General features: G+C 46.3%; 10 non-coding genes across 10 annotated transcripts; all 10 read right to left on the bottom strand.

Annotated features, from left to right (window-relative positions):
• Positions 1-811: 811 nt before the first annotated feature.
• Positions 812-885, bottom strand: TRNAN-GUU (transfer RNA asparagine (anticodon GUU)). Its single transcript has one exon. It is a non-coding gene; the product is annotated as a tRNA-Asn (tRNA).
• Positions 886-2675: 1790 nt separating this feature from the next.
• TRNAW-CCA (transfer RNA tryptophan (anticodon CCA)) lies at positions 2676-2747 on the bottom strand. The gene has a single exon. It is a non-coding gene; the product is annotated as a tRNA-Trp (tRNA).
• Positions 2748-4923: 2176 nt separating this feature from the next.
• TRNAW-CCA (transfer RNA tryptophan (anticodon CCA)) lies at positions 4924-4995 on the bottom strand. Its single transcript has one exon. It is a non-coding gene; the product is annotated as a tRNA-Trp (tRNA).
• Positions 4996-5308: 313 nt separating this feature from the next.
• Positions 5309-5382, bottom strand: TRNAN-GUU (transfer RNA asparagine (anticodon GUU)). The gene has a single exon. It is a non-coding gene; the product is annotated as a tRNA-Asn (tRNA).
• A 1790-nt stretch (positions 5383-7172) lies between these two features.
• On the bottom strand, positions 7173-7244 carry TRNAW-CCA (transfer RNA tryptophan (anticodon CCA)). The gene has a single exon. It is a non-coding gene; the product is annotated as a tRNA-Trp (tRNA).
• Positions 7245-7557: 313 nt separating this feature from the next.
• On the bottom strand, positions 7558-7631 carry TRNAN-GUU (transfer RNA asparagine (anticodon GUU)). Its single transcript has one exon. It is a non-coding gene; the product is annotated as a tRNA-Asn (tRNA).
• A 1791-nt stretch (positions 7632-9422) lies between these two features.
• Positions 9423-9494, bottom strand: TRNAW-CCA (transfer RNA tryptophan (anticodon CCA)). The gene has a single exon. It is a non-coding gene; the product is annotated as a tRNA-Trp (tRNA).
• Positions 9495-9807: 313 nt separating this feature from the next.
• Positions 9808-9881, bottom strand: TRNAN-GUU (transfer RNA asparagine (anticodon GUU)). Its single transcript has one exon. It is a non-coding gene; the product is annotated as a tRNA-Asn (tRNA).
• A 1791-nt stretch (positions 9882-11672) lies between these two features.
• TRNAW-CCA (transfer RNA tryptophan (anticodon CCA)) lies at positions 11673-11744 on the bottom strand. Its single transcript has one exon. It is a non-coding gene; the product is annotated as a tRNA-Trp (tRNA).
• A 2163-nt stretch (positions 11745-13907) lies between these two features.
• On the bottom strand, positions 13908-13979 carry TRNAW-CCA (transfer RNA tryptophan (anticodon CCA)). Its single transcript has one exon. It is a non-coding gene; the product is annotated as a tRNA-Trp (tRNA).
• Positions 13980-14135: the final 156 nt, after the last annotated feature.

Below are 14135 nucleotides of genomic sequence, written 5' to 3' on the forward strand. Positions count from 1 at the left end.
GCCACTAGACTGCCGACCCCCTTTCGGGGCCCCAGCATATATCCTTTAGTCACACCTAGAGTTCCCAGGACAGTGCAGCATTCAGCGATTACACGAAAATATTGACAGCGCTAGGAGGCCATGCAAATGGCAGAGGTATGCTTTACAAAGCCCACGTAGCGTGCACAAAACAGCACATCAATCAGGCCCACTTGAAGAGATGGTAAGGAGGAAATACTTCTGCTGCATCCAGTAAAACATAGAGATTGGCCTGCTTTAAAGGTTGACCATGTCCTTCATGGGTGTCTGTCAATATGATACTTCCCTGCTGCAAAGTTTACATTCGAAACGCCAGAACAACTAGGCCCAGAGCACAAAGATGCAGTCAGGTTGAAATAACGAGATACTGAAGAGCAATTTTATATTTCAGAGTGGGAAAAGCAAATATGACCCCGACGTGATTTGAACACGAAACCTTCGGATCTGGAGTCAGACGCGCTACCATTGCGCCACGAGGTCCATGCGGCACTCCACCTGGTGTGTCTGATGACAGAATAAAGGTAGGAGACGTACATGCACCTGCAGAGCCTCATTGCTTCTTTAGGTAGACTGGCTAGGATAGCTTCCTTCTGTGCATCAGTACACGCTGCAGCCAAACCCTTCCCATGAAGTCTTGATGTTTATGAATTGAATGGCAAGTTTTGAAAAACTAAAGCAAGAGAGAAGAATTGCTTGCAGTTTATTGGATTTTTTGGACGTCAGCAGACGAGACCTGCGAGAGGTAAACAGAAGTCCATAGTTGGTCACGCTGAATTTTTGAGCCAAAATGCACCGTCCCTGGGTGGGCTTGAACCACCAACCTTTCGGTTAACAGCCGAACGCGCTAACCGATTGCGCCACAGAGACTCATGCAGTTCTTACACAGGGGCCTGATTGGTGTGCTTTTTGCTTATGCTTCCCAGGCAACCTGAAAATATTTCTAAAATAGCTCTATTTCCCACAGCAAATCAGGGTATCAAGCACTTCCCTACCTCCCCTAATCCACAAACACAGGGGATTTAGTAGAGGACAGAGCCCATCAACAGTGCACCAAATGTCCTCTGTGTAGGCATAACTTGCTATGAGGAGAAAGCCACAGTTGCGCACTTGTGTTAAAAGGGGACAGTAGGCTGAACCCAGAGAACACGGGAGAAATGACTCAGGTTTACTGAGTGGAACACTCTGTGTCTTTGTGCCAAAAACAGCAGCGTCTTTTCGGTTAACAGCCGAACGCCCTAACCAATTGCGCCACAGAGACTCACTGGCATGTGTGTTCTGCCTTTGGCCTGATTGCATTGCTATTTTTTTCTGATTGGCAGAAAACCTGAACTTTTTTCTGAAAAAGGCATGCCTCTCTTAGCACTGCAGTGCATTAGACTGCTCCCTTGCTTCCCTGAGTCCCCAAATACACAACCACCTTGGGCACAATAGAAGACACATTCCAGCAGATTTAGCAAGAGTGCACCAAGGATTCTATATGTAGGTACCTTGCTGAGAAGCAAGACCTGCAGTTGCATTCTTCTGTTAAAAGAGGGCAGCAGAGTGCACCAAGAGAACTTGGGGGAAGTAGCTTATGTTAACTACTTGCCATGCTCTTTATAGATCCCTCTGTTTGACTGGGTGAATTCTAATTTCTGGGGTAGAGTAAGCAATTTTTGGATCTAGATGCTGTGCGCAACAGGAATGCTATATACTGCACTGTACTGCTACTGAAAAGTTACCAATTTTACAGGATGTTCAGGTAAGCTTTGTTTCAGAAAACAACTTGCTAGAGGCACTAAGACAGATTACTGGGACAAAGGAAGAGGGTTTGGGGATTAGCACATCTCCTATGAAAGGTACAGTCACGCCCGAGACAACTCTGAGTGTCACCTCACATTCTAAGAAATGCAAACTAGGGACCTACGCTTTTTATTGCCAGTGGATCTTTGTGTTTCAGACAAATGTGCACGCCTCCCAGAGCCCCTTGCAATGCACTTAAGGAAAGGGGGGAAGGTGCTGTGCAACCCTCTCGCTGACAATGTCTCTCTTGTCTATAATGTAACTATGAGAGAGAGAGAAATAGGCAATGCGAGAGTGAAAAAGTAAAATGGAAATGTGTCTACTGAGACCAGTATAAGGGGAAATCCTCACAATCCAGGACCGACAGTTGATTGGGAGGGCGCTTACAGGTTTCCGACACCAAACCGGTACCTGAACTCACAAACCCAAACTGCAAAGTGATGCCCATTGCCACTAGACTGCCGACCCCCTTTCGGGGCCCCAACATATATCCTTTAGTCACACCTAGAGTTCCCAGGACAGTGCAGCATTCAGCGATTACACGAAAATATTGACAGCGCTAGGAGGCCATGCAAATGGCAGAGGTATGCTTTACAAAGCCCACGTAGCGTGCACAAAACAGCACATCAGTCAGGCCCACTTGAAGAGATGGTAAAGAGGAAATACTTCTGCTGCATCCAGTAAAACATAGAGATTGGCCTGCTTTAAAGGTTGACCATCTCCTTCATGGGTGTCTGTCAATATGATACTTCCCTGCTGCAAAGCTTACATTCGAAACGCCAAAACAACTGGGCCCAGAGCACAAAGATGCAGTCAGGTTGAAATAACGAGATACTGAAGAGCAATTTTGTATTTCAGAGTGGGAAAAGCAAATATGACCCCGACGTGATTTGAACACATAACCTTCTGATCTGGAGTCAGACGCGCTACCATTGCGCCACGAGGTCCTTGTGGCAATCCACCTGGTGTGTCTGATGACAGAATAAAGGTAGGAGACGTACATGCACCTGCAGAGCCTCATTGCTTCTTTAGGTAGACTGGCTAGGATAGCTTCCTTCTGTGCATCAGTACACGCTGCAGCCAAACCCTTCCCATGAAGTCTTGATGTTTATGAATTGAATGGCAAGTTTTGAAAAACTAAAGCAAGCGAGAAGAATTGCTTGCAGTTTATTGGATTTTTTGGACGTCAGCAGACGAGACCTGCGAGAGGTAAACAGAAGTTCATAGTTGGTCATGCTGAATTTTTGAGCCAAAATGCATCGTCCCTGGGTGGGCTTGAACCACCAACCTTTCGTTAACAGCCGAACGCGCTAACCGATTGCGCCACAGAGAGTCATGCAGTGCTTACACTGGGGCCTGATTGGTGTGCTGTTTGCTTATGCTCCCCAGGCAACCTGAAAATATTTCTAAAATAGCTCTATTTCCCAGAGCAAATCAGGGTATCAAGCACTTCCCTACCTCCCGTAATCCACAAACACAGGGGATTTAGTAGAGGACAGAGCCCATCAACAGTGCACCAAATGCCCTCTGTGTAGGCATAACTTGCTATGAGGAGAAAGCCACAGTTGCGCACTTGTGTTAAAAGGGGACAGTAGGCTGAACCCAGAGAACACGGGAGAAATGACTCAGGTTTACTGAGTGGAACACTCTGTGTCTTTGTGCCCAAAACAGCAGCGTCTTTTCGGTTAACAGCCGAACGCGCTAACCAATTGCGCCACAGAGACTCACTGGCATGTGTGTTCTGCCTTTGGCCTGATTGCATTGCTATTTTTTTCTGATTGGCAGAAAACCTGAACTTTTTTCTGAAAAAGGCATGCCTCTCTTAGCACTGCAGTGCATTAGACTGCTCCCTTGCTTCCCTGAGTCCCCAAATACACAACCACCTTGGGCACAATAGAAGACGCATTCCAGCAGATTTAGCAAGAGTGCACCAAGGTTTCTATATGTAGGTACCTTGCTGAGAAGCAAGACCTGCAGTTGCATTCTTCTGTTAAAAGAGGGCAGCAGAGTGCACCAAGAGAACTTGGGGGAAGTAGCTTATGTTAACTACTTGCCATGCTCTTTATAGATCCCTCTGTTTGACTGGGTGAATTCTAATTTCTGGGGTAGAGTAAGCAATTTTTGGATCTAGATGCTGTGCGCAACAAGAATGCTATATACTGCACTGTACTGCTACTGAAAAGTTACCAATTTTACAGGATGTTCAGGTAAGCTTTGTTTCAGAAAACAACTTGCTAGAGGCACTAAGACAGATTACTGGGACAAAGGAAGAGGGTTTGGGGATTAGCACATCTCCTATGAAAGGTACAGTCACGCCCGAGACAACTCTGAGTGTCACCTCAAATTCTAAGAAATGCAAACTAGGGACCTACGCCTTTTATTGCCAGTGGATCTTTGTGTTTCAGACAAATGTGCACGCCTCCCAGAGCCCCTTGCAATGCACTTAGGGAAAGGGGGGAAGGTGCTGTGAAGCCCTCTCGCTGACAATGTCTCTCTTGTCTATAATGTAACTATGAGAGAGAGAGAAATAGGCAATGCGAGAGTGAAAAAGTAAAATGGAAATGTGTCTACTGAGACCAGTATAAGGGGAAATCCTCACAATCCAGCACCGACAGTTGATTGGGAGGGCGCTTACAGGTTTCCGACACCAGACCGGTACCTGAACTCACAAACCCAAACTGCAAAGTGATGGGCATTGCCACTAGACTGCCGACCCCCTTTCGGGGCCCCAACATATATCCTTTAGTCACACCTAGAGTTCCCAGGACACTGCAGCATTCAGCGATTACACGAAAATATTGACAGCGCTAGGAGGCCATGCAAATGGCAGAGGTATGCTTTACAAAGCCCACGTAGCGTGCACAAAACAGCACATCAGTCAGGCCCACTTGAAGAGATGGTAAAGAGGAAATACTTCTGCTGCATCCAGTAAAACATAGAGATTGGCCTGCTTTAAAGGTTGACCATGTCCTTCATGGGTGTCTGTCAATATGATACTTCCCTGCTGCAAAACTTACATTCGAAACGCCAGAACAACTAGGCCCAGAGCACAAAGATGCAGTCAGGTTGAAATAACGAGATACTGAAGAGCAATTTTGTATTTCAGAGTGGGAAAAGCAAGTATGACCCCGACGTGATTTGAACACGCAACCTTCTGATCTGGAGTCAGACGCGCTACCATTGCGCCACGAGGTCCTTGTGGCAATCCACCTGGTGTGTCTGATGACAGAATAAAGGTAGGAGACGTACATGCACCTGCAGAGCCTCATTGCTTCTTTAAGTAGACTGGCTAGGATAGCTTCCTTCTGTGCATCAGTACACGCTGCAGCCAAACCCTTCCCATGAAGTCTTGATGTTTATGAATTGAATGGCAAGTTTTGAAAAACTAAAGCAAGCGAGAAGAATTGCTTGCAGTTTTTTGGATTTTTTGGACGTCAGCAGACGAGACCTGCGTGAGGTAAACAGAAGTCCATAGTTGGTCACGCTGAATTTTTGGGCCAAAAGGCACAGTCCCTGGGTGGGCTTGAACCACCAACCTTTCGGTTAACAGCCAAACACGCTAACCGATTGCGCCACAGAGACTCATGCAGTCCTTAAACAGGGGCCTGATTGGTGTGCTGTTTGCTTATGCTTCCCAGGCAACCTGAAAATATTTCTAAAATAGCTCTATTTCCCACAGCAAATCAGGGTATCAAGCACTTCCCTACCTCCCGTAATCCACAAACACAGGGGATTTAGTAGAGGACAGAGCCCATCAACAGTGCACCAAATGCCCTCTGTGTAGGCATAACTTGCTATGAGGAGAAAGCCACAGTTGCGCACTTGTGTTAAAAGGGGACAGTAGGCTGAACCCAGAGAACACGGGAGAAATGACTCAGGTTTACTGAGTGGAACACTCTGTGTCTTTGGGCCAAAAACAGCAGCGTCTTTTCGGTTAACAGCCGAACGCGCTAACCAATTGCGCCACAGAGACTCACTGGCATGTGTGTTCTGCCTTTGGCCTGATTGCATTGCTATTTTTTTCTGATTGGCAGAAACCCTGAACTTTTTTGTGAAAAAGGCATGCCTCTCTTAGCACTGCAGTGCATTAGACTGCTCCCTTGCTTCCCTGAGTCCCCAAATACACAACCACCTTGGGCACAATAGAAGACACATTCCAGCAGATTGAGCAAGAGTGCACCAAGGTTTCTATATGTAGGTACCTTGCTGAGAAGCAAGACCTGCAGTTGCATTCTTCTGTTAAAAGAGGGCAGCAGAGTGCACCAAGAGAACTTGTGGGAAGTAGCTTATGTTAACTACTTGCCATGCTCTTTATAGAGCCCTCGGTTTGACTGGGTGAATTCTAATTTCTGGGGTAGAGTAAGCAATTTTTGGATCTAGATGCTGTGCGCAACAGGAATGCTATATACTGCACTGTACTGCTACTGAAAAGTTACCAATTTTACACGATGTTCAGGTAAGCTTTGTTTCAGAAAACAACTTGCTAGAGGAACTAAGACAGATTACTGGGACAAAGGAAGAGGGTTTGGGGATTAGCACATCTCCTATGAAAGGTACAGTCACGCCCGAGACAACTCATAGTGTCACCTCAAATTCTAAGAAATGCGAACTGGGGTCCTACGCTTTTTATTGCCAGTGGATCTTTGTGTTTCAGACAAATGTGCACGCCTCCCAGAGCCCCTTGCAATGCACTTAGGTAAATGGGGGAAGGTGCTGTGAAGCCCTCTCGCTGACAATGTCTCTCTTGTCTATAATGTATCTATGAGAGAGAGAGAAATAGGCAATGCGAGAGTGAAAAAGTAAAATGGAAATTTGTCTACTGAGACCAGTATAAGGGGAAATCCTCACAATCCAGGACCGACAGATGATTGGGAGGGCGCTTACAGGTTTCCGACACCAGACCGGTACCTGAACTCACAAACCCAAACTGCAAAGTGATGGGCATTGCCACTAGACTGCCGACCCCCTTTCGGGGCCCCAGCATATATCCTTTAGTCACACCTAGAGTTCCCAGGACAGTGCAGCATTCAGCGATTACACGAAAATATTGACAGCGCTAGGAGGCCATGCAAATGGCAGAGGTATGCTTTACAAAGCCCACGTAGCGTGCACAAAACAGCACATCAGTCAGGCCCACTTGAAGAGATGGTAAAGAGGAAATACTTATGCTGCATCCAGTAAAACATAGAGATTGGCCTGCTTTAAAGGTTGACTATGTCCTTCATGGGTGTCTGTCAATATGATACTTCCCTGCTGCAAAGCTTACATTCGAAACGCCAGAACAACTAGGCCCAGAGCACAAAGATGCAGTCAGGTTGAAATAACGAGATACTGAAGAGCAATTTTGTATTTCAGAGTGGGAAAAGCAAATATGACCCCGACGTGATTTGAACACACAACTTTCTGATCTGGAGTCAGACACGCTACCATTGCGCCACGAGGTCCTTGTGGCAGTCCACCTGGTGTGTCTGATGACAGAATAAAGGTAGGAGACGTACATGGTCCTGCAGAGCCTCATTGCTTCTTTAACTAGACTGGCTAGGATAGCTTCCTTCTGTGCATCAGTACACGCTGCAGCCAAACCCTTCCCATGAAGTCTTGATGTTTATGAATTGAATGGCAAGTTTTGAAAAACTAAAGCAAGCGAGAAGAATTGCTTGCAGTTTATTGGATTTTTTGGACGTCAGCAGACGAGACCTGCGAGAGGTAAACAGAAGTTCATAGATGGTCATGCTGAATTTTTGAGCCAAAATGCATCGTCCCTGGGTGGGCTTGAACCACCAACCTTTCGGTTAACAGCCGAACGCGCTAACCGATTGCGCCACAGAGACTCATACAGTGCTTACACTAGGGCCTGATTGGTGTGCTGTTTGCTTATGCTCCCCAGGCAACCTGAAAATATTTCTAAAATAGCTCTATTTCCCACAGCAAATCAGGGTATCAAGCACTTCCCTACCTCCCGTAATCCACAAACATAGGGGATTTAGTAGAGGACAGAGCCCATCAACAGTGCACCAAATGCCCTCTGTGTAGGCATAACTTGCTATGAGGAGAAAGCCACAGTTGCGCACTTGTGTTAAAAGGGGACAGTAGACTGAACCCAGAGAACACGGGAGAAATGACTCAGGTTTACTGAGTGGAACACTCTGTGTCTTTGTGCCCAAAACAGCAGCGTCTTTTCGGTTAACAGCCGAACGCGCTAACCAATTGCGCCACAGAGACTCACTGGCATGTGTGTTCTGCCTTTGGCCTGATTGCATTGCTATTTTTTTCTGATTGGCAGAAAACCTGAACTTTTTTCTGAAAAAGGCATGCCTCTCTTAGCACTGCAGTGCATTCGACTGCCCCCTTGCTTCCCTGAGTCCCCAAATACACAACCACCTTGGTCACAATAGAAGACACATTCCAGCAGATTTAGCAAGAGTGCACCAAGGATTCTATATGTAGGTACCTTGCTGAGAAGCAAGACCTGCAGTTGCATTCTTCTGTTAAAAGAGGGCAGCAGAGTGCACCAAGAGAACTTGGGGGAAGTAGCTTATGTTAACTACTTGCCATGCTCTTTATAGATCCCTCTGTTTGACTGGGTGAATTCTAATTTCTGGGGTAGAGTAAGCAATTTTTGGATCTAGATGCTGTGCGCAACAGGAATGCTATATACTGCACTGTACTGCTACTGAAAAGTTACCAATTTTACAGGATGTTCAGGTAAGCTTTGTTTCAGAAAACAACTTGCTAGAGGCACTAAGACAGATTACTGGGACAAAGGAAGAGGGTTTGGGGATTAGCACATCTCCTATGAAAGGTACAGTCACGCCCGAGACAACTCTTGAGTGTCACCTCAAATTCTAAGAAATGCAAACTAGGGACCTACGCTTTTTATTGCTAGGGGATCTTTGTGTTTCAGACAAATGTGCACGCCTCCCAGAGCCCCTTGCAATGCACTTAGGGAAATGGGGGAAGGTGCTGTGAAGGCCTCTCGCTGACAATGTCTCTCTTGTCTATAATGTATCTATGAGAGAGAGAGAAATAGGCAATGCGAGAGTGAAAAAGTAAAATGGAAATGTGTCTACTGAGACCAGTATAAGGGGAAATCCTCACAATCCAGGACCGACAGTTGATTGGGGGGGCGCTTACAGGTTTCCGACACCAGACCGGTACCTGAACTCACAAACCCAAACTGCAAAGTGATGGGCATTGCCACTAGACTGCCGACCCCCTTTCGGGGCCCCAGCATATATCCTTTAGTCACACCTAGAGTTCCCAGGACACTGCAGCATTCAGCGATTACACGAAAATATTGACAGCGCTAGGAGGCCATGCAAATGGCAGAGGTATGCTTTACAAAGCCCACGTAGCGTGCACAAAACAGCACATCAGTCAGGCCCACTTGAAGAGATGGTAAAGAGGAAATACTTATGCTGCATCCAGTAAAACATAGAGATTGGCCTGCTTTAAAGGTTGACTATGTCCTTCATGGGTGTCTGTCAATATGATACTTCCCTGCTGCAAAGCTTACATTCGAAACGCCAGAACAACTAGGCCCAGAGCACAAAGATGCAGTCAGGTTGAAATAACGAGATACTGAAGAGCAATTTTGTATTTCAGAGTGGGAAAAGCAAATATGACCCCGACGTGATTTGAACACACAACTTTCTGATCTGGAGTCAGACACGCTACCATTGCGCCACGAGGTCCTTGTGGCAGTCCACCTGGTGTGTCTGATGACAGAATAAAGGTAGGAGACGTACATGGTCCTGCAGAGCCTCATTGCTTCTTTAACTAGACTGGCTAGGATAGCTTCCTTCTGTGCATCAGTACACGCTGCAGCCAAACCCTTCCCATGAAGTCTTGATGTTTATGAATTGAATGGCAAGTTTTGAAAAACTAAAGCAAGCGAGAAGAATTGCTTGCAGTTTATTGGATTTTTTGGACGTCAGCAGACGAGACCTGCGAGAGGTAAACAGAAGTTCATAGATGGTCATGCTGAATTTTTGAGCCAAAATGCATCGTCCCTGGGTGGGCTTGAACCACCAACCTTTCGGTTAACAGCCGAACGCGCTAACCGATTGCGCCACAGAGACTCATACAGTGCTTACACTAGGGCCTGATTGGTGTGCTGTTTGCTTATGCTCCCCAGGCAACCTGAAAATATTTCTAAAATAGCTCTATTTCCCACAGCAAATCAGGGTATCAAGCACTTCCCTACCTCCCGTAATCCACAAACATAGGGGATTTAGTAGAGGACAGAGCCCATCAACAGTGCACCAAATGCCCTCTGTGTAGGCATAACTTGCTATGAGGAGAAAGCCACAGTTGCGCACTTGTGTTAAAAGGGGACAGTAGACTGAACCCAGAGAACACGGGAGAAATGACTCAGGTTTACTGAGTGGAACACTCTGTGTCTTTGTGCCCAAAACAGCAGCGTCTTTTCGGTTAACAGCCGAACGCGCTAACCAATTGCGCCACAGAGACTCACTGGCATGTGTGTTCTGCCTTTGGCCTGATTGCATTGCTATTTTTTTCTGATTGGCAGAAAACCTGAACTTTTTTCTGAAAAAGGCATGCCTCTCTTAGCACTGCAGTGCATTCGACTGCCCCCTTGCTTCCCTGAGTCCCCAAATACACAACCACCTTGGTCACAATAGAAGACACATTCCAGCAGATTTAGCAAGAGTGCACCAAGGATTCTATATGTAGGTACCTTGCTGAGAAGCAAGACCTGCAGTTGCATTCTTCTGTTAAAAGAGGGCAGCAGAGTGCACCAAGAGAACTTGGGGGAAGTAGCTTATGTTAACTACTTGCCATGCTCTTTATAGATCCCTCTGTTTGACTGGGTGAATTCTAATTTCTGGGGTAGAGTAAGCAATTTTTGGATCTAGATGCTGTGCGCAACAGGAATGCTATATACTGCACTGTACTGCTACTGAAAAGTTACCAATTTTACAGGATGTTCAGGTAAGCTTTGTTTCAGAAAACAACTTGCTAGAGGCACTAAGACAGATTACTGGGACAAAGGAAGAGGGTTTGGGGATTAGCACATCTCCTATGAAAGGTACAGTCACGCCCGAGACAACTCTTGAGTGTCACCTCAAATTCTAAGAAATGCAAACTAGGGACCTACGCTTTTTATTGCTAGGGGATCTTTGTGTTTCAGACAAATGTGCACGCCTCCCAGAGCCCCTTGCAATGCACTTAGGGAAATGGGGGAAGGTGCTGTGAAGGCCTCTCGCTGACAATGTCTCTCTTGTCTATAATGTATCTATGAGAGAGAGAGAAATAGGCAATGCGAGAGTGAAAAAGTAAAATGGAAATGTGTCTACTGAGACCAGTATAAGGGGAAATCCTCACAATCCAGGACCGACAGTTGATTGGGGGGGCGCTTACAGGTTTCCGACACCAGACCGGTACCTGAACTCACAAACCCAAACTGCAAAGTGATGGGCATTGCCACTAGACTGCCGACCCCCTTTCGGGGCCCCAGCATATATCCTTTAGTCACACCTAGAGTTCCCAGGACACTGCAGCATTCAGCGATTACACGAAAATATTGACAGCGCTAGGAGGCCATGCAAATGGCAGAGGTATGCTTTACAAAGCCCACGTAGCGTGCACAAAACAGCACATCAGTCAGGCCCACTTGAAGAGATGGTAAAGAGGAAATACTTCTGCTGCATCCAGTAAAACATAGAGATTGGCCTGCTTTAAAGGTTGACTATGTCCTTCATGGGTGTCTGTCAATATGATACTTCCCTGCTGCAAAGCTTACATTCGAAACGCCAGAACAACTAGGCCCAGAGCACAAAGATGCAGTCAGGTTGAAATAACGAGATACTGAAGAGCAATTTTGTATTTCAGAGTGGGAAAAGCAAATATGACCCCGACGTGATTTGAACACACAACTTTCTGATCTGGAGTCAGACACGCTACCATTGCGCCACGAGGTCCTTGTGGCAATCCACCTGGTGTGTCTGATGACAGAATAAAGGTAGGAGACGTACATGGTCCTGCAGAGCCTCATTGCTTCTTTAACTAGACTGGCTAGGATAGCTTCCTTCTGTGCATCAGTACACGCTGCAGCCAAACCCTTCCCATGAAGTCTTGATGTTTATGAATTGAATGGCAAGTTTTGAAAAACTAAAGCAAGCGAGAAGAATTGCTTGCAGTTTATTGGATTTTTTGGACGTCAGCAGACGAGACCTGCGAGAGGTAAACAGAAGTTCATAGTTGGTCATGCTGAATTTTTGAGCCAAAATGCATCGTCCCTGGGTGGGCTTGAACCACCAACCTGAACGCGCTAACCGATTGCGCCACAGAGACTCATACAGTGCTTACACTGGGGCCTGATTGGTGTGCTGTTTGCTTATGCTCCCCAGGCAACCTGAAAATATTTCTAAAATAGCTCTATTTCCCACAGCAAATAAGGGTATCAAGCACTTCCCTACCTCCCGTTATCCACAAACATAGGGGATTTAGTAGAGGACAGAGCCCATCAACAGTGCACCAAATGCCCTCTGTGTAGGCATAACTTGCTATGAGGAGAAAGCCACAGTTGCGCACTTGTGTTAAAAGGGGACAGTAGACTGAACCGAGAGAACACGGGAGAAATGACTCAGGTTTACTGAGTGGAACACTCTGTGTCTTTGTGCCCAAAACAGCAGCGTCTTTTCGGTTAACAGCCGAACGCGCTAACCAATTGCGCCACAGAGACTCACTGGCATGTGTGTTCTGCCTTTGGCCTGATTGCATTGCTATTTTTTTCTGATTGGCAGAAAACCTGAACTTTTTTCTGAAAAAGGCATGCCTCTCTTAGCACTGCAGTGCATTAGACTGCCCCCTTGCTTCCCTGAGTCCCCAAATACACAACCACCTTGGTCACAATAGAAGACACATTCCAGCAGATTTAGCAAGAGTGCACCAAGGATTCTATATGTAGGTACCTTGCTGAGAAGCAAGACCTGCAGTTGCATTCTTCTGTTAAAAGAGGGCAGCAGAGTGCACCAAGAGAACTTGGGGGAAGTAGCTTATGTTAACTACTTGCCATGCTCTTTATAGATCCCTCTGTTTGACTGGGTGAATTCTAATTTCTGGGGTAGAGTAAGCAATTTTTGGATCTAGATGCTGTGCGCAACAGGAATGCTATATACTGCACTTTACTGCTACTGAAAAGTTACCAATTTTACAGGATGTTCAGGTAAGCTTTGTTTCAGAAAACAACTTGCTAGAGGCACTAAGACAGATTACTGGGACAAAGGAAGAGGGTTTGGGGATTAGAACATCTCCTATGAAAGGTACAGTCACGCCCGAGACAACTCTGAGTGTCACCTCAAATTCTAAGAAATGCAAACTAGGGACCTACGCTTTTTATTGCCAGTGGATCTTTGTGTTTCAGACAAATGTGCACGCCTCCCAGAGCCCCTTGCAATGCACTTAGGGAAATGGGGGAAGGTGCTGTGAAGCCCTCTCGCTGACAATGTCTCTCTTGTCTATAATGTATCTATGAGAGAGAGAGAAATAGGCAATGCGAGAGTGAAAAAGTAAAATGGAAATGTGTCTACTGAGACCAGTATAAGGGGAAATCCTCACAATCCAGGACCGACAGTTGATTGGGAGGGCGCTTACAGGTTTCCAACACCAGACCGGTACCTGAACTTACAAACCCAAACTGCAAAGTGATGGGCATTGCCACTAGACTGCCGACCCCCTTTCGGGGCCCCAGCATATATCCTTTAGTCACACCTAGAGTTCCCAGGACAGTGCAGCATTCAGCGATTACACGAAAATATTGACAGCGCTAGGAGGCCATGCAAATGGCAGAGGTATGCTTTACAAAGCCCACGTAGCGTGCACAAAACAGCACATCAGTCAGGCCCACTTGAAGAGATGGTAAAGAGGAAATACTTCTGCTGCATCCAGTAAAACATAGAGATTGGCCTGCTTTAAAGGTTGACCATGTCCTTCATGGGTGTCTGTCAATATGATACTTCCCTGCTGCAAAGCTTACATTCGAAACGCCAGAACAACTAGGCCCAGAGCACAAAGATGCAGTCAGGTTGAAATAACGAGATACTGAAGAGCAGTTTTGTATTTCAGAGTGGGAAAAGCAAATATGACCCCGACGTGATTTGAACACACAACCTTCTGATCTGGAGTCAGACGCGCTACCATTGCGCCACAAGGTCCTTGTGGCAGTCCACCTGGTGTGTCTGATGACAGAATAAAGGTAGGAGACCTACATTCACCTGCAGAGCCTCATTGCTTCTTTAAGTAGACTGGCTAGGATAGCTTCCTTCTGTGCATCAGTACACGCTGCAGCCAAACCCTTCCCATGAAGTCTT

Source organism: Ambystoma mexicanum, chromosome 11, assembly GCF_040938575.1.
Source record: "Ambystoma mexicanum isolate Mex_15411 chromosome 11, UKY_AmexF1_1, whole genome shotgun sequence".
Classification (NCBI taxonomy): domain Eukaryota; kingdom Metazoa; phylum Chordata; class Amphibia; order Caudata; family Ambystomatidae; genus Ambystoma; species Ambystoma mexicanum.